Source organism: Corapipo altera, unplaced genomic scaffold, assembly GCF_003945725.1.
Source record: "Corapipo altera isolate COAL_440 unplaced genomic scaffold, ASM394572v1 2, whole genome shotgun sequence".
Lineage (NCBI taxonomy): Eukaryota > Metazoa > Chordata > Aves > Passeriformes > Pipridae > Corapipo > Corapipo altera.
Genome location: NW_020884890.1, coordinates 11532275 through 11556002, shown reverse-complemented (window position 1 = coordinate 11556002; position 23728 = coordinate 11532275). Strand labels below are relative to the sequence as shown.

Sequence of the window (23728 nt, the reverse complement as noted above, 5' to 3'; positions counted from 1 at the left end):
CTCACATTTCTACTTACAGTTCTATCTGGGAAGCAATTTCCAAATAATATAAGAAGATATATGGACAGTCTGACCTATTTTTTTGTAGAAACTCACTGCAGATGAGTATTTCCTGTACTGACCTGGATCCAATATCATAGAACCTAATAAATCACTTAATATTTCAGGTAACTAAAATATTAAAAGATGCCTTGAAGATTTAACATTTTTCCACACATCACACTCCAGTTTAACAAACAAAGATAATGTGAAACATATAAAAAGTCCCCTCCTTTCTCATTCTTTTTTTTTCTTGAAAGCTATCCAACTAAGAAAGGGGAAGACATGGCCTTAGAAAGAATTTTTCTCTTTACCAGAGTGTTCAGAGACAATGTGTGTGGCACATTTAAGTGATACATAATCCCCAGTTCTTCTCCTCAGTCTCTAAGGAATAAAGACAGAACCCCTTTTTGTGGTAAGAACTATTCCCCAGAATACAGATTTCATCTATATGGTGCATCTAATGTTGCTCCAGTTATTGAACATCCTGTTTAGTTCTTATCTATTCCCAAATAGGGGATTTTTCTCTGTGATTTGACTCAAGAAACAAAGTTTTCATTTGTGTCACATAGACTCTATGATGACCCTTCAGTTCTCCTGTGTGTGGGGACTCCACATAAGTATGCCAGGAATAAATACGCTTGGAATAGACCCAACTAATTTCACTTTCTTAGGCTCTGCTGACCATGATGTAACTGCACAGGCATCATGCTGCTCAGCCCAGGAGAATCTGTCCATTAAAAATGAAATAAAAATGAAAAAAAAAAAAAAAAGCCTTCTTATTGTTTTCCTAAAACAAAAGGATCACAGTTTCATAGAGCCAGGGGTTTTGTAATAATCTGGCCACTACATTTCCTGGAAGTTCAAGAAACAGTTAATTCAACATGATCTCTTAGAAAGAGCCTAGTAGCAGAAAAGGGTTGGCTGAAGTCCTTTTGCTTTACTCAGGGTTTTAATTTTATACACAACAACCAGGATTACATGTTATTATGGAAAACTTCATAATTCATTCCAGTCCATTTGCAAGCCAGGAATTCTAGGATTTGTGTAATTCTTTTGTAAAGTGGCCAATTTCATGCAGAGCATGCAAACACTCAGAATTGCAACTGCCAGGAGACAAAATTTGCCAACAGCCAAATGGAATTAAACTCAAAAAACATTTCAGTTACTGTCTTCTATACTAAATAAGCATAAAACAAAATTCTACAAAAAAACGGTTGTGACGTCACAATATTTTGCCATTGATCCATAGATATGAATTCAACCCAAAATCCATAAAACTCAGGGCATTTTTCATAAACCTCTGATGCAGGTTCTTCAATTTATCCTGCCTCTCCTAGCCCTTCAGAGAAACAAGCAAATACCTATACCCTTGGTATAACCATAGCTAACAGCCTGGTTACTGATTTTAGGTTCTTTGTTTTTTTCTATTTACAAGTCTACTAAGAACATGCTGTAATTTGACTGCTTATTTATTTACTGTAAAGTAATTTCAGTTTCATGTTGCAGACTAGACACACAATATTCACTGCAAGTATCAAGCAAAACCTATCTAAGATTTGAGTTAAGATTTCAGGTCATCACTGATAAAGCACTAGACAAAGAGCTAAGTTTGTGTTTCTATGAAATTTAACCATAATGTCATTATGTTTACACATGTACCTAATGCTAGACTATAAGTAGTTAAGCTTCCAGCTGGATCAAGGGACTTGTCACAGGAGGAACATCAAAATGTTCTTTGGCATTTTACTTTAGAAGAATGAATAAAGGGAGTTTTTATTGAATTTATTTGGGGTTTGGGTTTTTTTAATAGATTTGGACCTGACAACATAAGGTTTATGAACATATAGTTTATGAACATATTTCACTTTAAACAAATTGCTTATATACTGGGAAACATTAAAAAAATTGCTAATTGTTCACAGTGATATTTTATAAAAATATTTTTATGTTTCCTAATTAAAATATAGTATCTTATTCCAAAATATCTTTCCTTTTTTTTTGAAAAGTTTTTAAAGTCCACAGACCTATAGGCATTTCTAATGGTTTAGGATTTTAACTGTGTTATCCACCAAAAATATCTGAATGTTTTAGGTTTGGAGTAACTTCATCCCAACCCTGCCACTCCAGCTCCCCTCAATGCCATTAGCAGGGCAGGTGGTGCCCATGGGCTGGTGGTAGCACCTTCCCATAAGAAGCCAGCCCCCTCATCCAGCCAGAGCACATGGCTGGGGGGCAGGATCCCCTTCAGCCACTCAGTATTATTCCATCGCTATGTGAGTCAGAGCCTGAAGACTCCCCAGAGCAGAATTGCTATTTCATAGCAACCTACCTCAGTACGCTCTGAATTTGCCTAAGTCAAGCAGCTGCAACTCTACATTAGTTATTTGGCAGGCAGGTTGATCCTGCAATTTCTGAACACATATAGTAGTGCATTAATGTAGTGCATTAAACAAATCTTGATGCACGTGAAGAGTCCTCAGATTCAGTGGGGATACTGCAGCCATTGATTTGGCTTCAAGGGTTCTATCCTTCCCAGTACTGGTCCATTCCCAGTTTGCGGGAATTTTGCCATAGAATTCCACTGGTGTGGTGGGGGGATACTCAAGAGTCAGGTCAACTCTGTAACAACATGGAGGAAAACACGTTTATAACCATGCCATCTGTGGTTTTACCCACCATTGCTGTTCTGCTACAGAAAAGTTTTCTGCACACAAAATCTGTATTTTCATTTTGTAATGTTGCAATTACAGTCCTTGCAAGTATCTGCTTGGAACCACTATGAAAGTGGGGTAAAACTGAAACTGCTTGAATTAAAGGTAGTTAATTTGGTTAATTTGCAATGGCTTAAAATGCCTTTGTCTCCTAATTTCTCGCAATCCACATCCTCCTGGCTAATCGTGTGAATCCAGGGAACAAGAAGTCACTTCACACAGTCTGTTTCATCTCAATAATGCAGTATCCAGAGGAATTAGGTTTCTGATTTTCAGTTGTTCAAAGGCAGGACAAGTTAATAGTGTCACTGGTGAAGATAATCCAAGGAATTTGAGATAAACAGGAGCTGAAATGTTTCTGGTTTAATGGATAGCTGATATTGCACCTTGGTTTTCTTTCTAAAAATCTGCACTTATAAAGACTGTCAACAGCAATGGATACAGTGGACTTGAGCTTCCTCATATCCACCAGACAATCCTGTTCTATCCCAACTATTATATATTCTTTGACTTGCAGCTACTTTTCAATGTATGCTGCTACACATCATTGCTGACCTACCTCAATTTTGGTGCACATGGCTATTGCTGTTCCGCGAGCACTGATAGCTGGTTGGAGGCTCTACTGTGGAGCAGAAGGGAAGGTCACTACTGGAACAGCTTTTCAACTACAGGCCCTGTCTGCAGGGGCAGATTCATCTTCTCACACACACCCTGCATGCCTCTGTGATCAGGGGGCTCCAGTAGGAGCAGCTGGGTCTACCTATATGGAGAAACAGACAAAAAGTGGAGATACATCCCTGATAGGAGAGATGGGTCAAGTGAAGGGGAAATGAAAACGCATTGGAATAAGCCTTGCTCATTGCAAAGGTCTGCAAGCCAGTTTGGGTGATTTTTTTTTCCTCTGATTTGCAAATTCGTCTTTGAAAAGAACACATGCCATTTAGAAAAAGTGTATTTTAAGGAAGTGATTAAAAGAAAAGAATATGAAGGCAAAGCCAGACAGTCACTACAGGCAAATGAGCCCCTATTTATCGACATTTTATTGGAAGAAAAAAAACCAATACAATATTGGTCAAGTAATTTCTTCCTGCTGAAGACACAAAAATATTAATTGAATAACTTCTGTGACAAAAACCTCTGCTATTATTTAGTCAGCTGTAGTTACAGACTAATTTATGTCTGTTTCCATTCTCATTGTTATGAGAGTATTCCTCAGGAGCCAAAAGTGTGAGATAGCACAAAAAATGCTTTTAATTATTTTATTATATTTTTTGTTTTATTGCCTATACCCAAATACTTGATAATTGTACTAGGTTTTCTCAATATGACAAGAAGACATGCTGAGTGAGAATTTTAATAGCAAAAATTATTTAAGAAGCAAAAAAATCTTGTTTTCTAAAACTCCCAACATCTTGGACACCAGCCAATAACTGAGTAGAAAAATGCCAGCCAGAAGGAAGCATTCGTGACCTCAGTGGTACATTAATTGGCTTTAATGAGATGAGTAATGAGATAAGTACCCAGAATCTTCCAGGTCATCAAGTCATAAAACTGAGTCTCTATACAGCAGGCTCTGGTATCCCCATTGCAAAGCATCCCTACAACCTCCTGTTTTCACATGCACACAAGGCACACATAGAGTTTTTAAAATGGCCAGAAAAGTAACCACAGTATGAAACAAAAAATACAACAAAGCTCGTAGGTATTTGTGGACACTGGAGCATTTCTTCCCTTTACTTTTTTGCTTTCTCCTTCTGCTTTTATCCTCCCTCTCCCCATGGCAGCAACCCTTTTTTGCTCTCCACTCTTAGCTATGCTACCCCTCTGCCACAGCGCTCCTCCCACCCATCAAGCATTCTCCTACGTCCCTGTACATCCCTGTGCATTCCCAAACATCCTGTGGCAACCAGCAAATACTCAGCAGCTGGTCATGGCCTGGCCACCCAAAAGAGAGCAGCTTAAATATTCCCTCCAGGGTTTCTCTTAAGCATCGCCATCAGGAAACCTGCCGCTGACAAAGGCTCTGGGCTGGCCCCAGGAATCAAACACTGGCTGAAGGGCAGGGGCTCTCGCTGTAGCCCAAACACAACTTATTGTAATCCCTTCTGCCTCCTGTGCTTATACAGTACAGACCTTCTTGGGTTACAAGACACTTTGAAGATCTCACCTTCTCCCATTACTTGTCTTTACATAAAACCTCCACAGATGTGAGTCTGCTAGTGTGTCGGAGGGCTGTGGTTAATAATTTATAAACCAATACTTCCTATTGGGCATATTGTTTAACGTAGGGGCGTATGGCAGCGGGATCATGCTGCCTTGTTGCAGGAGCACCCTCTGCTGACTCCCGTGAGGGGCGACAGCCCTGTGGTGGGATGATGGCCACCATGGCTGCTCGGGGAACAGCCCTCGGCTGCAGGATGCTGTGTCTCAGCTCTGCCAGGGTCATGGGGACTGCCAAACCCCTTACTCTGCAGCAAATAGAAAAGCTTAATGTCCCAGCAAAGATCAAATGAAAAGGACTCTAGTGAGAATACACTAACATGTAATCCTCAGGAACCTCTTGTAATGCAACCCCAACTCGTGAAGCATCACCTCCAGAAACCTCAGCATTTTCATTGTGTGTATGCACTAGCAATCACACTGAAAAGGCTCCACTTGAGCCAAAGGCACAAACAAGTGGTCTAGACATGCAACTGAAAATAGGCTATTGTGTGTAATGGTATATTCCTAATTCATCCCAGGTCTGAGTGAAGTATAGGAGAGGATGGGGACCAACTCTCTGTAGGTGGGACTGAAGTTCTGGACCAGCAGTCACAGCCTGAGAAGAAGAGTTCTAGGAATCTGCACTTGGTGGATCTTCAAATCCCTTCCCATCTGTGACAGTTCCAGAGCTGGAAATGTCAGTAATAACAGTGTGAACAGTTGAAAAGACATGTGGACTAGATCCTCATAAATAAACAAGGTAGCATATCTAGCAATGGCTGCTTAATAAAGAACCATTGTGGAGCTCAAGAATGCTGGTGGCAAGTGCTTCCTACTCTTAGCACATCTATCTCTATGAACAGTAAGTCTATTTACTATTTCACTTTTAAAAATATTTTTTTTAATGTTCCAAACACTTTCCAAGTATTTGCTAATTGGTGAGTTAATGGTTATTCACATTATCAGGAATCCATAAGAGATTTTAAAGTGATGAGTAATTTCAGATTCCCAAAATGCAATAAGTGGTATAAGTGTTACAGAAAAGCTTTCTGGGGCACTATGCAATTTCAATTTGCTTTCAACTTTGCTTACATCTTAGGACACTTTTTTGCTAAAAATGATTACAAACCCAAAACATTCATGGCTCTCTAGACATACCTTTACTGATCTGAGGAAGTGTATGTCTGTTGGAAGTTTGTCTGCTTTTTCAGACTAGTGTAATAAAAGATATTGCCTCCCCTTACAAACCTTGCCTCTCTGATTGATCAAAATGTTGAAAATGTCATTTCCAGTAGTGCTTTATTAATCAGATTAGACGGGCAGGATTAGAAACCTGCACTAAAGCTATGTACTAGCTAGAAAACAAACTGACATCCTCCTGCCTGAAACCTGTAACTGCTTATCTCCAATCTGTGGCACAGGAGCCCGTTTTCACTCCAGCAGAAACCATGAACAATTGCTGGACACCCTTCATGGTAGGATGGAGGCCAAGGCTGCAGTGTCTTCTCACCACACACCAAAGACACTGGCTGGGCTACCTCTCCCTTCACACTGCTGCTTGTGAGCCCCAGACCCCTTCCTGCTGTTCTCATGCTGGGATGCTGATGGTTGATGCACAGTTGGAGGTGTCACTCTGCTGTCTGGGCAAGTGGTGCAACTTGCTGTGCTGATACACAGAGAACTGTCATAGAGTCCTTCATATGCACAGCACAGATCTTCACCTCAGTTAAGGGCTACATGTCTTCACAGGCTGCTGCACCACCAGGAATTTCTGCAAGGACTGGTGTTACCAAATTTCATTACGCTCTGCTTTCTCAGATTATCATACAACATAGGGGGAATGGCTTCAAAGTGAAAGAGGGTAGGTTTGGATTAGGTATTGGGAAGATATTCTTTACTGTGCGGGTGGTGAGGCACTGAAACAGGTCGCCCAGAGAAGTTGTGGATGCCCCATCCCTGGAAGTGTTCAAGGCCAGGTTTTGAGCAACCTGGTCTAGTGGAAGGTGTCCCTGCTCATGACATGGAACAGGATGCTCTTTAAAGTCCCTTCCAACCCAAAACATTTTATGATTCCATGATAGAATTTATCTAATTGGTCTGCTATTAACAGGGCAGGGATACAGGCAGATTTGTGGTAAAGGCTGAATTCTTTCCCATTCACTTACCCAGGGACAACCAACATTTTCATAGAGGACAGCCTTGAACCCGTTGCAAGGACAGACAGCAAACCAAGACCAACTGCTATCAGAAATACTGTGCAAGTTATACTGCATGGAGAAGCAATTTATTGATCCCTGCTTCTATGTATCAAGATATTTTATATTTTTAAAAGACGTGGAAAACATATAGACAGCCTTCTTCTGCCAAAAAGTACCTATTAAGAGACCTTGGGCTATACTTAATTGGAAAAATGTTCTGGCTGATCTGACTTTTGGATTTTAATTTCAGTTCTTGTTAGTGCATCAAAACCACACATACCATGTCTCTTCCACACCTATTGTGAACAGCCAGTCATCAGGTATGGAAAAAGGGTCATTTTAAATACACATTTTTTCACTACTGCTTGTTACAAAGCAGTGTCTATTAAACTCCCTGACTCATTCAGCTCAGCATCCACAGAGAATGAGGGGCACACTGTCTGACATAAAAACTCCTTTGCAACAGCAGTAAGAGAATTTGTTCTGAAGGTCTTTTATTTAAGAAGAATAGCAAAATGCCAAGAAGTGCCAAGGTTTTTCTTTTGCGTATAAATCCCCTCCCTTTTTTTATTTCAGGGGTCATGCATCGCTGAGGTATGTGGTGAGGAAATAGCATCTTGAATTTGCCTTATACTGAAAAATGAAACAGATTTTCAATATTCAATGAAGAGGGTGTGCATCGTTTCTTGAGAATAAGCCCTTTGTCTCTCTATTATTTTTACAATGCACTTTAATGACCTGAAAGCATGTGTGTGTCTTCTTAAATCATCACATACAAAACTACCTTTTGACTATAAAATATATTATATATCTTATAGAGAAAGTTATGCCATGTGTAGGGTTTTCTCCTCTTTTCAAAGATAGGATGAGTTTTGTCTATATAACAAGGGCAAGCTCCAAAAATGAAAAAACTAAAGTGGGAAGGCAGGTTGTCTTTTTTTTTTTTTTTTTAAAGAATAAATCCTAGCTCTAGACACCAGTGTTAGAAAAGTCACCCTTACCAGATGGCTAATACAGACAAGGGAAAATAGCCAACTTGATTTCAAATGTGAGAGTGATTTTTAAAATGAATGATAGAAACTACTTCAGATTCATTATTTTAAGCAGGGAAACTCATGTGTTTAGCTTATGGGTCTGGTTTGAATAAAAGTTTGTCTTTCTTGAATAGAAATCAGATGTGATTCCAGGCAGTGGCCTGGACCATTTGCTAATACTAATTGTTGAGGGTTGAAAGTAGGGTAGAAGATTGTTAAAGTCTTCCCTGGCAGTAACTTGATCCATGGAAATGTACTTTACAGGAACTGTGATGAGGTTTACAGCTGGCAGAAGCTTGTGATAGGATGGCCACATAACTTCACATCTCCCTTTTAATAATGGAATAAAAGCACACATGACACAAGCTTGGTAGGTAAAGGATGGCAGGGATAAACTGAAACAGGAATACATATTTTTGTAAATATTTCACATCTTGAAAGACACTCAGTGATGTGACTGTTTTAAAATAGTATTATCACAATATGCTGAAGTAAAGCTGGCAAGTTAGAAAACCACCAACTGTGGCCAGATGGGCTGCTGAAGTTCTCACATGGAGCACCAGTGGTGAAAAAAAAAAGTGTGAGGTTTTAATCGTATCGCTTTGCCTTTGCCCAGTCTCAACAGAAACCTGGTCAGTTGGTAAACACTCCATTTGCTGATAAGAAAGAGCTCTAACCTTAGTTAAATAGACAAAATGTGATTATTCCACCTAATTTACATGCTAGCACCAGCATCCTGGTAAATTCCAGAGCAAAACCTTGTCTTCTGTTTCTGAAATGCCATAGCATATTCAACTTTCTGCCATAGCCCAGAGTGCAGCATTGCTATTCACATTCACATCCAAGCTAGCTGGATCTTACTGCAGTGTGAAACACCTAGGGCATGATTCGGGTGCCCAATAAGTCTTGGTGCCCTTCAAAATGCCCTGGTGTGTGAGACATCCCCAGTGGGCTGCCAGATACGGTGCACCACTCACTGCACTCCATATGTCCCTGACTCCCAGCCAGCTGCCTTGGGGACATCCTGCAGCATTGCAAACAGAGCCAGACACCAAAGGTGGAAACACTGAATCAAATCCTCTACATGTATGGTGTAAACTTGCTAAGCCACCTCAGGATCAGGCTCTACAGGGACCTGTAACAGATTTGTGGCTGGGGGCAGAAAGGAGCTCTGGCTTTGGTGCCTGATGGGATGCCATGGCTCCTTGCCCATGGGCAGCAAAAAAAGCTCAGCCCTGGTCAAAGGGATGAGTGGCTTTTTATAGTATTCATACCAATAACATGTCATTCATGAACTCATCCAGAAGAATTTCAGCCTGCAGTTTCAGTCAGAGAATCACACTCTTATTTTCATTGCACATCCAATCCATATCACTGTGTTTCCTGAAGCTTTGTCATGCTTGGGTGGACAGAAACTATTCTTTTCACTAATGTTTGTATTGTTTCACATCTGGTTCATAATAATTCTCATGCTATTGTCAGTGGAATTGCTCTGCCATTTCCTTTCACGATATGCTTGATGGCTGCTCTGGAAAACAGTTTATTTACAGGTTCAAGAAGACGCCATTGGGTGTATTTTCCATTTGGCAAACTACAAAAGTAAAATTTACAGTTATAAATACCTGCATAAACTAACATATATGTTGTATAACTTTCTTCACAGAGAAGTATACAGCATAAATATCATGTAAACAGCTTTCCACGAATCAAAGTGAACACAGAAAAACGCCAAGACTCTTAGGAAAATAAAAAATACAGAACTGCAAGTTTTTTGAACTTTTTCACTTCCATTCCTTCCCAATCCTAGTCATAGTTACTTCAGATTTTCTCCACTGACTGTTTTGAAAGCAGTGAATATTGTGTAGACATTTTATATTCTACTGAAAAATCCCAAACTTTCACAACCACTGTTTTCTTTTAATTCATGATTTTACTTCTTTATCCATTTGCGGAGTAGCAGCTGGCTGTGAAAATACTCTGTGCTGTGTCCTGTTCTGTGTGGTCCTATAAGAAGTTTCAGTATGCTCTTCTTTGTGAGATGCTGAGCTCCTTGGCTGAGTCACATCCACAGCCAAGGCTGGCACTAAGTTCTTTCACCTCTTGCTGGTTCTCACCTGAGCATTCTCTGGCATTTTCAGGCAGAACAGTGTCCTTGCCCTAAAAACAGCTAATCAGTTTTCAGAAATATTGCTCAGCTGGAGAGCAGATATGTAAATTTTTGAATTAATATTCCTGACACTAAAGGAGTGTCATCAGTCCTGTTGTCTGGCCTAAATCTTGCTCTTCCCTGATGGTTTGTTTGTGGATTCTTGGAAATATCTTTTGACAATGATGATAACCTTAAACTCTAAAAGAAGACTCTTCTAATATCTTCACAGTTGTCAGGTGGAAATAAATGTAGTAGGGTGGGATGTACAAGAAAGTCAATATTTCCATTATTTTGATGTGTTTTTTTGAGCAGTATATTGCAGAATCACGTATGTCTTTCATATTTGAGCACAAAACACTACCCATGCAACTACTATGTTTGGATATGTAATAGTCACTTGTGAATAAAGACTGCAGCACCCCTGACTGTGGGGTTTCCAGAAGATTGTACCAAACAGCTGCCCACAGTAAAAACACCTGAGAGAAAGTTCAGCTCTTACACTTGTAAACCTGACTGAAATCTGCCTCTTGCCTGCATATCTCTTAAAAGGGATGGAGATGATTCAAAGAACAACATCTCATTTATTTACCTGACCCTCATATTCCTGAAGAAATGCACATTTTTTTCTCCCTGCTCCTTGTATGTCCTTCAGTCTTCTTCCAATGGAGTCTATGAGGGAAAGAGGCACAAAAGGTCCAACAAAACTCACATCCCTGCCTGTGGAAGGTGGACTGTTACCCTGTAGAACTCCTGCCTCAGCTCCTGCACACTTCTAGAAGGTGCAAAGCAGCTCCAGTGGAGTGAAGAAACAGATCAAAAGACTAGCAATTCATAGCTGTTCATTACAGACAGGGCTACAGCATGAACCCCTGGGTAGGATCTTGGAAAGAACTTATTTAACTTAACCAGGTCTCCAGAACTGCCAATATTGTACAGAAGACCACTCAGGCCACTGAAAAGGAGAACAAGATAGAACAAGCCACCCGAGCCCCACACTTTGTAAGCCATGCCTGTGAGAGTTTCTGCACGTGTCAACCTTTCACAGGCAGTTTGGTACAAACGCTGAGCAAATGTTGGCCTTTGCCAGGAATATGCTTTAGAGAACAGTGTGGACAAAGGCTAAGAAAAGCTTTCACAAACAGCACAGAAAACAGGAATTAGTGGAATTCCTTTCCCAGCTGTAATTCACATGTGTTTTAAGCACTATTAACACAGACAAAAACAAATTTTCAGATAGTTTCTCTAATAGTAAAAGTGGTTGCTATTATAACAGGTTATGATTCAACGTTTCATTTTCTTTTATGCACATTCAGCCATCTTTTAGATGGCTCTGTCAGCAAGTCCTGACTCCCTGTTAAGTCTCAATCCCTGGCACTCATAACTAAAGCAGAAAGACCAAGTCCTTAAACTTATCCACTAAATGTGTTGGCTCTGAGAGCTTTTTCCAAAATTATGTCAACCCTCCACTTATCACCTATCTTCCTACCTCTTGCATGCACCCCTACTCACAAGACTTTGTATGTAGCCTGGGACTTTCAGAGATCATCATGCAACATATTAAAACCATTCTAATCTGCTGCTTCACACATAGCCCCTCAATCACAGCTCATATTGATTCCAACCATCAGCCTTCAAAACCTTCGTAGTACATTAGCCAAAAAAAAAAGAAAAAAAAAAAAGAGAGAAAATCCATTTTCATTCTATCTTATCCACAACATGTGCAAATATTACCTCATCCATCCTTGAGCTGGCTCCAGAGATTAACCCAAATTCAACATGATAGATGTATAATTTAAAAAATAGTCCATTTCCTGGCAGTTGATTTTGTTGTCAGTTTTCAGTTTTGTTTTAAACATCAACTTTGGGTGTGACATTGCTACCAGAATTTCATATTTTTAAATACCATTTCACTTTCAAAGGTTGAAGCCAAGGATGATGTCATGTGCACTAGTAGCCTAGCAAATATCTGCAGCGTGACCTTGAAGATTAAAAAGAAAGTTTTCCTTGCAAAAACCAGAACAGGACACATAGGAAAAAGATTTTTGTATGAAAGCAACGTGACACTATTTAACCTTCTGATTAGGTAAAGCATTACATGAGTCTTTTTAATTGAGGGAACGTCACTTAAGCAGTTTACTAGGCAGGAAGTGGCTGCTGATGCCTGTGGAAAGCAGGCTGCATGAGGTTTGAAGCAGCACCCTTTGAAGTGAATGGAAAGAGTTTTACTGAGCTCAGTGGAGGTACTCTACATTTGTACTAATGCAATTCCGAGTAAAATTTGACCCATGGGGATGAAGGGAATTGGTTAAATGAAAAAATAGCATGAATCTTTTGTTTATGTTACAGAAAAGCTCTTATTGTATGCAATATTACTAAGAAATAAAATATCCTTTGCAGTGAAACAGTTTGTTATTCCTAATCCAGTATTATTGTTACGCATGTGCTAAATCATAGGATACACATGGTTGTAAAAGCTGATTTATTAACTAACTAAAAATCAGAGGCATACACCCAAGCGTTACCCAGCATCTGCTGGGACTAATGTCCCTCAAAAATATCCCGTATATCAAGGAGGGTATAGGTTCAGAAAAACACTAACCCCAGCTTGTCAAAAGGAGCAAAAGAAAAACAAGTTTAGCTTTATAGACTACAGTATTTTGTTTGTTTTCATTAAACACTCTTACTGATTTTAACATCTGTATTTGTTAACTTGTCTAGTTCTTTCAAACTTAAAGAGTACAAACAGTGCCATATGTGCTCACTGTTGGCATTTCTGTTCCCCATGTTAACATTTCTCTCCAGAGACTGGCTTATCGCTGACAACTCAGTAAACACAACTCAGGATGAAATCTGAACTATGTGATGTAGTTAGCTGCCTAGAGAAGGCAGAAGGGACACGTGGAAATCCCTCTCTTAAAACCTACGACACCCCCTGTGGCAATGTGGGCTCAGCTGAAGCAAAGCTGACATACGGGGGGACTGCGTGTGGCCGGCTCTGCTGTCACTGGTCCTTAGCTTTCTCATTGTTTGCATCTGCTGCTCAGAGTCCACACGAGCAGGTGGAAGGGCAAACTCCAGTGACTTGCACATCCTGCTGTTATATTATTGTAGATGCTGGTTTAAAATGAAACGAGTAGTTTCCCACAGCAAGTCTGCTTGCCTCAAGTCACAGCTGGTCAAGACGTGGTTTGGCTTCAACGTATTAGTACTTTCACAGAGAAGAAATAGAGTGCACTCCAGAGCTCTTTAATCTAACAGCAGATAGTCTCACAAGTGAAAGGTTCAAGCAAAACACATTTAAGTGATGAATTAGATGGTTTTTAACAAAATGATAATCATTATTAGTGACCAGAAGCAGGTACTAGGGAAAACAATGTCTTTATGGCTGATTTCCGAAAGGGCAGGTCATAGTCACACAAGTTACCAGTCTCAGTACCACAGTACTTCCAAAGATGGAACAACAGATCTATATATTCTGGGAATCCATCAAGCTGTGGATATGTTACTCACACTCCCCAGAACTGCAGAGAAATTACAATCATGCTTCTTCTTCCACTATGGGACAAACTGAGAAAAAAGATCCCTTAAATTCTGCTGATTTTTGGCAATTTGAACAGCCCACTCAGAACAAAAAAAAAACAAACAAAAAACCCACCAAAACTCACTTAAGGCATTTACCATAGACTGCCCTCATTTTGAATAGTCAGGCCACTTTTCACAACCATTACTCTAATTTCAGGTGAATCCCTTTTCTAGATTATTTTGACTTCAACATTTTTTCTCCTGTGATCAGCTTGTCATGTCTCATTTCAGTTTCTATCATATGCCTTCCTGGTAGACATGTAATCTTGTAAGCTGGCCTGGAATTATTCAACCTAATTTTTGGCACCTATATTTCCTGCAGAATAGCTAATACAAATGGGCACCTCTTTAGAAAGGATTCTTAGCTTCTTTTTCTTAGGTGGTTTACAGCTTTACACAGAGACTAGAGATACTAACATTAAACATCTATCCATGTTCAGAATTACAGAAACATCTATCTTTTTTCCTCAAACCCTGTCCCTTTCGCATTCAAGACCTTGCAAGATATTGCATACTTTGTTTCCTCTAGACTGTATCCATGCTATTGAGGTACAAGTCCATGCTCACCTCTCCCACTTCATTCTCCATGATCCAGGCAGCCATTCACTCCCCGAGATGGGGTGCACTTATACACAGGAGCATGTGTGTGCACATATGTGTCCACACGCATGCACTCACATTTTGAATACATGCACAAGTCTGCCTGCCTCTCTCCAGAAGTGAGATGGGAAATACTGATACTATATAAAAACTTGGGGAGCAGAGGCAGAGAAAGGGGGGGTGGTAGGTACATGTGTGCATATATTTCCTCAAAGGAGAAGAGGAATGGTTAGTGTAATATACACAGGTTTTTAAATGGGAAGTGAGAGGGGAAAAGCAAAGGAATGGCAAAGCTTAGTTGTTAAAGGCAGAGGACACAGACAAATTACATATGTGAACACAGGACTAGGGACAGCTTCTGCTGTTCACGTGCAAGTATTTATACATGTTGGAGTGAGGGAGAATCAAACTGGGAATAGAATAAAACTTCTCCTTATCCTCTCTGGACACACCCCATGTGGACCTAACAATAGCTGGATGAAGCACCTAACAGAAGGTGAGGTCAAACAAGTTACAGCCTTGGTTCAGTCTTGGTTCGGTGAACACTTCCCAAAGACAGGAATCCAGTGTTAGAAGAGGTGCATTACAGTCCTTCAGAAATCTAGTAAACAATCTGTCAGAGTCCCTAAACATCAGTACTAGAGACTTTCTGAAGCCTCTTTCAACATTTCACTAACAAAAGTGTGTGAGATTGCCTCTTCTCCCCTTGTATGCTTCCCTATGCTTCTTCATATACACCAGCAATATGAGCTTATCAGAAATTGCACAAAATTATGTATATGTGGTCGATACCTTTTTCTTGTTTGTCTTTTTCTTGCAACATCTCTTTCTCACCACTTCATTCTTTAATATGTATCTTTTTTTGATTATTAACATTTGCCGCCAGGACAGCTACTTCTTGGCACATCAGTAAGAATGGGTATGTTGAACTGATTAGACTAAAAGTCCCCTAAGTAGGCAAAACAGCATCTGTTGAGATTATCAGAAGTTTCTAGGCAATGCAATATCTCATGAAATCAGGCTTTACTCTCCTGGGTGTGGACTGTGGCTTTGTATACGTTTCTGAAATCAGGGGCAGGTGGCTAGGAATGCTACTGTAAAGAAAATATGCAGGGGGTTCTAATTCGTATCACTTTTCTAAATTTGCACCTCTTTCCACATCCAGCTATTGGGTGGGTTTTATCGCTCATTATGTTTTGAACTCGACACTATGAAGATCAAATAAGCAGCCAGTCATCAATTAACTTTCCAGAGCAAATACTTCAATATTCACAACACATATGCATTGCAGGCATAAAGGGGGGTGGAAGGGATAGTGCTGGGGGAGCGGTGAGGCGTGTGTGCACATGTAGAAAGAACCAGGGGAATAGGCTGCTCAGTTAACACATAGTTTCCCAAATACATGGATTATACATGCTTCTTGTACCGCTTTTCTTCACATCTTTTTCACTCCAAAAGTGGGCAGATAGATGTACACACACACATGTTCACCTTTGATATAAAATTAGGCCTGGTTCTTGCTGTGAATGCAAATTTCTTCTGCTCGGTGGCTCTTTAAACACTCTTCTGTAAGTGGTCTGATGGGGGCCACCAGGTAAGGAGAATTTTGGCCCACCATGTTTTAAATCTCATCATACATTACAGCCAGAAGCAGCAATAGCTTCTCATTGTAAATTGTGTCTGTTATTGTAATTTATCAGGATCAAACAGTTGCTGGCAGTCCTTTCCATAAGATCCGGTTGCAGTGTCTATAACAGCATTGAATAAAATCAAACATGGCTTGCGAACAGAGATTTAGCAAAAAATAAATCACTCAAGGAGCTTTAGAGAAACAAGTCCTCACACACACCAATGTTATGGTATTTGTCTTTATTTCTCTTCCAGCTTTCCCTTCTTTTCTTTTTTTCTTTTTTAATTTGATTCGCAGTGTTCAGATGACATGTGTTTTGCCTTATTCAGCCATTTGGAGTACAGGTGCATGACTGTGTTTTTGATGGAGTGTTGCTATTCTGGAGTGCTCCATCCAAAACACAATCCCACACATGTAATCCAAACTGCAGAAGATGAGTCAACCATCTTCCCTTTTCCATGATAATTAGACATTTTTTTCATTCAAACTTGCATAGTTATTAGTTGCAGATGCCATGCTTGAATAATATTGCTGAATCTTAGAAGGCTTTCACACTGGGCTATTTTATCCCTCAGAGGAGAGGAAATGAACAAAAAGCCCAAGCTTATCCAAACTTTAATAAAATCAAATCAAATATTATTGGTCTGCAAGAAAACCGTGACACCTAAATACACTTAGTAGACATGTAAAAATCATATCTTAATATTCTATTAAATAAATATAGCAGCTTGCCAAGAAAGGTTTGTCATAATTAAGGGATTCGCGGAACAGCAGCTTCCAGTCTTACTAATCCAGGCAGGCCACACATCTAAGTGTCTTTTCTGTGAAAACATTTCAGTTTCTTATCACATTAAGAAAATGACCACTTCCCAGAAGCCTGAAACAACAAAGAACATCAATAGGTTTTAAATCCTTAAGCTAGGTATTATTTTCCAGACAAATGCTTGCAAAAGGCTGTTTTCACAGGTCTCAATATACGCTGCCTGAACCCTGGGACTGCTGGTGTTTATTTCTGGCACCTTAAGAGCTAATAGGTGATTAGTGGGGTAGATATGGAGAGAAAGAGAAGACATGGGAATGCAGGTGTCATAGTCCTTTGAGGCTAAGCTTTAAGGACTATTTTAGTCCTTCAACAAGCCAATCTCTTGGTGGCATTTTCGGCACTAGGTGGGTGGTAGACAGACACCAAAGGTTCCACTGCTGGAAAACTCTAAGTAATGACAGGTGATATCCCTACCTAAAGCACTGTTTATAGGAAAAAAAAAAATCTGCCTGTCCACATTTGAATTCCAGAGTAGTGAGGTTTTCTGTTCCACAGTACCTATCTGCTGGCTTTTGTTCCCTGTACACAGAACACTCGTTTCGATTATCTTTATTCCCAGATATGGAAAAATTAAACCAAAAAGCAGGCCATGTGCTGACTCCAGAAATATGAATGAGATCTCCTTGTCAAGCACTGCCAGCACAAGGCAACAAAGGCAGCATGCTAGAAATGTGCTGTAGGTGAGGGATCTGCATTTAATGGAAACATCCCCAAGTAGGCTGCAGAGAAGGAGACCTCAGATTTCCCTGACTTCCCCATCCCCCATCTCTATACTAACAGCATCTGTACAAACAGCGTGGGACTGGGCCCTCTGTCTCCATGAGCAAAAGTATAACAAGTGAGACAGCTACAATAAATTGACAAAATATGTAAACTTGCTTCTCACAGAGAACAGACTTGCAATACTCATCCTGTCTCCCCCATCAATATTGGGCTTTTGTTATTACACGTGAACCTGGTTCTAAGGGGGTTATTCCTGCACTGGTCAAAGACAAAAAAGGGTATCCATGTGCACTTATCTACCTTCTTCTATTCAGCAGGGAAAAAAAGGCTTCATGTTCACCTGGGTAGTCCATGGATCAGCCAGTGGAGCAGAACTTGTATAGGCAACAATTCCTGACAAGGATCTGGTTTGGTCCCCTCAGGTTTAGGATCTGATGCTCAATTCCCTGTATAGAAATGTAAGACTGAACCTCACAGAGAGATTTCAAAGAAAATAAAAAAATGTGGAGCAGATTATTTTTTTATGAAATTACAATGAGAAAAAACTTGAGGAAAAAGATAATAAGGATAAATTTAACACTCCAGCTCTCCTGCCTAAATGTACACCGTAAATACCTCTGCCATGCTGAAAATGCCCTAGAAATACCACTTACACGTGCTGGTTCACAGGCATACTGTTTATAGCAGAGATGAAGTCAGGAAAACTGTGGATTACAATATTGGTTAAAAAGTTGAATAAAATTTTTGGCAAATAAATAAGTGGTCATTCCAAATTTTCTTTCTAAAACTATAGGCTAGTATATGGCAAAGCAAGCAATCATCAAATAGAGAAATGACGTTTCAAGCCACTAGAAAATCTTGTCCGGTAATTGACTGCTTAATGAAATAATTATTACCTTAGCAGCATGACTGCAACAAGCCTTTTGCCAGAAGATGCAAAAACTCATCCATCAAGCTTGAACTCCAGTGCTTACAGTTCCACTGCTCCATTTCACTGCAAGGAGCCATGCAAGTGGCTGAACACCCTCAGCCTGGCAGCGGGAGCTGAACTACTGGAGCGATGAAAACTGGTATCCAATTAGCATTAATTACCCTACCTGTATGGACCTACCATTACACACCCTGTCTGTCCCAGGGAAGACAGAGTTACCAGGGAAATGCTGGTAGCTACAGGCAGGGAAAGAGCAGGTTGGAGGGACTGTTCTCATAAACCTCTAATAGGAAGAACAAGCAGCACATTTCTCAGTGGGACACACTTAGTGGTGGGCTTCAAACAGGTAATGCTCCCAGCCTCTAACACAGACAAAGTTCAACATCCTGGATGCACAGCAACTTCAAAAACATTTTGACTGATTTTCCTGAGAAAATGTACAAATCTTTCTTTCAATCTCTTCCAACATAAAATAAGCATCTTACACTGAAAATAGGGAAACATAATCCTTAGCCAAGTGGGTGTTCCAGGGTTCCAGCACTCCAATAACATATCATTTTTAAATCAACCCCTCAAAAGACTAAAGACTTCCCAGTTGCACTGAACACAACAGTTTGATCCTTTTTTGGACAGTAGGATGCAATGCAGTGTTATGACTAGCTTTATTTTAGGGAGAAATCTCCTAATGTGGCAATTCTTAAGCTAATTTACTTTCTGAGGAAAATGCTGAAAACTGCAAATCTATCCCTTTAAATCTTATACTGTTTCTGTACTGACAAATGTAATTGCAGTTGCCACACTGTGCTTTTTTGGTTACTTATCTGTAGAGAAACGATGTTCCTCTAAACCAGCTTTTTAATATAAACACACATGCATGTGCTGTTTATTGTACTTTAAAAATGCAAAAAAAAAAAAAAAAAGTGGAGGCAGAGAAAGTTCTTCAAACTGCATTCGTAGAGTGACCTAAGATGTGGGAAAGTTGTCTATTGCTTATGTTATTTTTTCACCCACTTTTGAGTGCTTTGAGGCTACATTTCCCCTGAGTTATGACAGATATTGCCACCCACCTTAGTTCTTCCTGCCTCTGCCCTAACAGAACCTCTTTGTTGTTTTATCTAATCAGATTCAGAGGCCCTGCTAGAGTTGGCTCTTTCAGACTGTTCAAAGCGGTTATATTTCTTATTTCCCAGGCTTCAGAAGAACTAAAAATAACCAAGTGAAAATCTGAAATGCACAGCTAATATTCCTGCCAGTGTTAAGCAGATATGTTGTCAGGACCAATGAAAGATGTTATGGATCTGCAAAATTTGAATAAATCAAAACACTTAATTTTTCTTTGCAGAATTTTCTGAGTTTAATCTTTCCTAAGCCACCAAGAAATTTTTATAAAAATATTTACCTTAATTTTTTCTAAACCAAACATATGCAGCATGTCTTCACACAAAGAGAAAAATTTATTACAAAACTTTCTATATACAAAGGAGAATATTCATGGCAGATGAGGGTTTGCAGTTCAAATGACTCTGAGGTGGAAGCGACCCAAGTTGTTTCTCCAGTCTTGTTGAGTAGGATTTGTGAGCATGTTGCCTGATGTCAAGAACCAAGAATATTCACTGGCAAAGAAGGACCTACAGTAGGCATAGGACAACATTAGTCTAGTTCAAAAATGTTACAATTGCTCAAACCAGCTATGTTTGTATCTTCGTGCAATCATTTTCCCAGGATTTGTCAAAAGTGAAAGGTTGTAAACAGGAGGGATCTTGCTCCACTAGCTGGATTACACAGTAGAGCAATGGTTTCGAACGAGTTTATGGAGAATCAGGAAATTAAAGAAAAACTAGTGTTAAATGTTGGCAAATGCAGTTCTTTTAACCTGAGTAAGTGAGAAGCAGCTTTAATTATTGACTGCAAACATTTACCCTCTTGAAGGCACTTTTAAATGCTTACCGTTGGCGATAGGAAAGTTTCCTTTATGATGGTGAAGGTTTTATTCCTGCAGTCAGTAATTACAGCAACTTTGCACTCTTCCCGAGGAACTGAAAATTTGGCAGGACAGGGCACAACATTAAGGCAATTAAACATTTACACAAATAAGACATAGGGAAGATCCACTTTCAAAAAGTATGAGAAACAGTGCATGTCTGTTAACTTGCCGAAAACAGGAAATGGCCAGAAATGTGACAGCCCAGCTTCCAAACTCCAAACTTTGCAGCTCCCTTCAAGGGACACAAGCGGAAATAAGATTCGCGACCAATCTGGGTCTCTGGGATAATTTGAAACACAGCACAGAATTCAGTTCTCAGCCCGTGGAGAAACTGCATGATGGAAAAAACCCACAGGGTGAGAAGCTAAGTTCAGTCTAGCTACTGTAACACAGTCAACCATAAATCCAACCCTTGGGATCCAAGGACTATGGTGATCAGTGGCAGAACAAAAAAGACCTGCAGTGACCCAAAAGTGAAAATATTAAAAACGTTCTTTCAAACTGAAATTATAGTGGGGTGAACTACTTTATAACTAATCCTAATTTAACTACCATTTTCTCTCACACAAAATACATTCCACATGATTTTTCAATTTTCTGTGCAACTTGTAGTTAGGGAATCCTTTTTCTGATGCGTGTACTGGAAAGGGTTTTTATTGCATTGTCATTTAAGGAAGTATTATCACAGTGGGTATACACAGAGAATGCAGTTTTAACTTCTTAGTTCACCACTGTTTGTTTGCTTTTCATTCAGTAGAAAACTGTTAACCCTTAGAAAAACATAACCAAGAATATGGTTAAATATTTATTATCATAATCTCATATTTCACATATTTGCAAGTTCAGTACTGAAATACTATCTGATGCAAAGCTTCAGCCAAACTGAATGTGGCAGACATTTTTGTTTCTTTTTTATTTGATGTCTTTTTCCCCATTGACATTTATAGACGATACAAAACTGAAATTAAACAAAGCAAAAGTGTGGATATATTATTCCTTATAATTTTGCTGTTAATATTCTGAAATTACTATACTAATACATGAAGACTTATATTTTTGCTGTTTTGGCAAGAAAAACATATGTGCTAAGTGCACACATGCCACACATTTAAATGAGAAGCTAATGACTACAGCAGTGAAATCTGGTTTCATAGAAGTCAACAAAGGCTTCCCACACATGCCTGCAGAGCCACAATGTTACCTTATAATTTGGGGCTCTGTCCAGTAGGATGTATTTCAGAATTTGTGTCCATCCTTCTGCTTTACTAGCATTGCTGCCCAAATTGCCATGTTCCTGGCTGAACTTTGTGGTTAGCCCTGCTCTCCCCTTTTTTAAGCTCCACTGCTAAGAGCTCTTGAGAAAACTGCTCCAACTGGTTGGCATTAGAAGGAAATGAAAATCTTTTTAAGTGGCTATTGTGCATGTTATTTGAATGCACTGGATGACATTTCAACACCAGGCTATGCCTCCTCTCCACCACAGTCATTAAGAGTGGTTTGAATTTTTTTTCTTTCCCATATGGGCACTGAGGTTTCCAACAGCATTGATCCCTCTGCACATTTTTCTATACTTTGTACAAGGCTCTTTGAACATATTTCTGCAAATAGAAAAGCTTCAATGTGCAACAGTTTTTTAGCAGCTTGAAGGACCAAGCCCTTGATGTGATTATTTGATCATATATGAAATAACTCTCATGATCAATGAATGATGTCACAGCTATCACTTTGAAGTTAATAGCAAAATTTGCATTGGCTTAAATCTGAGCAGGATCAAGGCATGCAGCATCAGACTGACATTCTTTTAATTAATTTCCATATTTCTCTTTAAATGCTCATGCCTCACTCCATGCTTTTTCATGCGACAAAAGAGTAAACGTTGGAAACTGATGTTTTCACCATCAGTAGGCTGTCACGTGTAACAAATTGTTCTAGTATATTAGTTCATGTGGGCGTCCTGTCCTTGATCAGATCCCACATTTTCTGTAGAGCAGCAGAAGTTGCCCACAAAGATGAAAAATAATACTTTGCAAATAGAAATACAATACTCCATCTGCAGACAATAGGCTTGATTGAAAGAAGTGCTGCAGCACCTTTAGCAAAGTAATTCCTGTAGACTTGTGTGGAAAATACAGAGCCCATATTTCTTTGCTTCTTTGAATTTAAACTATAATTTATACTAGTATAAAAAAAAAATCTGGGATACATAAAGACCATATTGGAAGCACTGTCTTTATCTCTCAAGCTAACAGGAAATGAGACAGTAATAGGACTTTAACTAGTTTCTCACTTGCGATGAGTATCCAACACTTACCAAAGAAAACTTCCTTTCAAAATCTTTTCGTTCCAAGTCTGCTGAAGAGAGAATCAAAACGTGTGTGTGTGTGTGTGTGTGTGAACAATGTTCATTTGTATTCTTAAGCGAACTTGTTTTATTTTGCCATTTACCAAATGCTGGCATAAAAATTCTTAAAGCAACGTGACTCTCACAACAAACACAACTGACAGTCCCTCACTGGAGAGCACATGCAAGCACAGACTGCAATTGTTCTGTGGTTATTTGAGAGACAGTGGTCAGGGAAACAGGGGTCATTAATTTCTCTGCCTATTTTAAACATTTCCAGAGATGTGCTAAAATGTATTAAAAGCACAAGGGCCGACAACCAAGACTGAAACATTAGGAAAGCTTTAGGAAGGGATTTCTGTGTAAAAGCGAAAAGGTTTGCTTTGAGTTTGACCTTTGCATTAGGGAAAGCGACACACTTCTAACTTTTTCCTTCTTGCTTTCCCAAAGGATCACTTGAACGACTTCTGGAAAAGCGTGTGGGGTCGAGCCAGAAGGAAACCTTGTCTGACTGTGTGAGTGTGGGGTGTTGTTGCTGTGGAGGGGCTTCGGTCCCAGCTCAGGTGGTGAGAGTGCGACCACCAGAGTGGCTCCTGGATGCTTGGACAGGGAAGTTCACCCAACACAATCCCGCCGAGGCCGCTCCCGGACCCGCTCCCGGACCCGCCGGCGCTGCTACCCCGCCGCCCACCAGGGGGCGCCGCTCCGCACGCCCGGCCACTTCCGCGACTCCCTCCCGTCAGGGCTCTCCCGCGGCGGGAATGGCCAGTGGAGCCCG

General features: G+C 39.9%; 1 long non-coding RNA gene across 1 annotated transcript in view; it reads right to left on the bottom strand.

Annotated features, from left to right (window-relative positions):
• Positions 1-20036: 20036 nt before the first annotated feature.
• Positions 20037-23728, bottom strand: part of LOC113947823 — a 3889-nt gene continuing 197 nt past the window's right edge. Inside the window, exons 1-2 of the long non-coding RNA XR_003527881.1 lie at positions 20573-23728; positions 20037-20253 (exon numbers count right to left, since the gene is read on the bottom strand). The exon at positions 20573-23728 is cut by the window's right edge and continues 197 nt beyond it. This is a non-coding gene — a long non-coding RNA (uncharacterized LOC113947823). The remainder of the gene's footprint in view (positions 20254-20572) is intronic.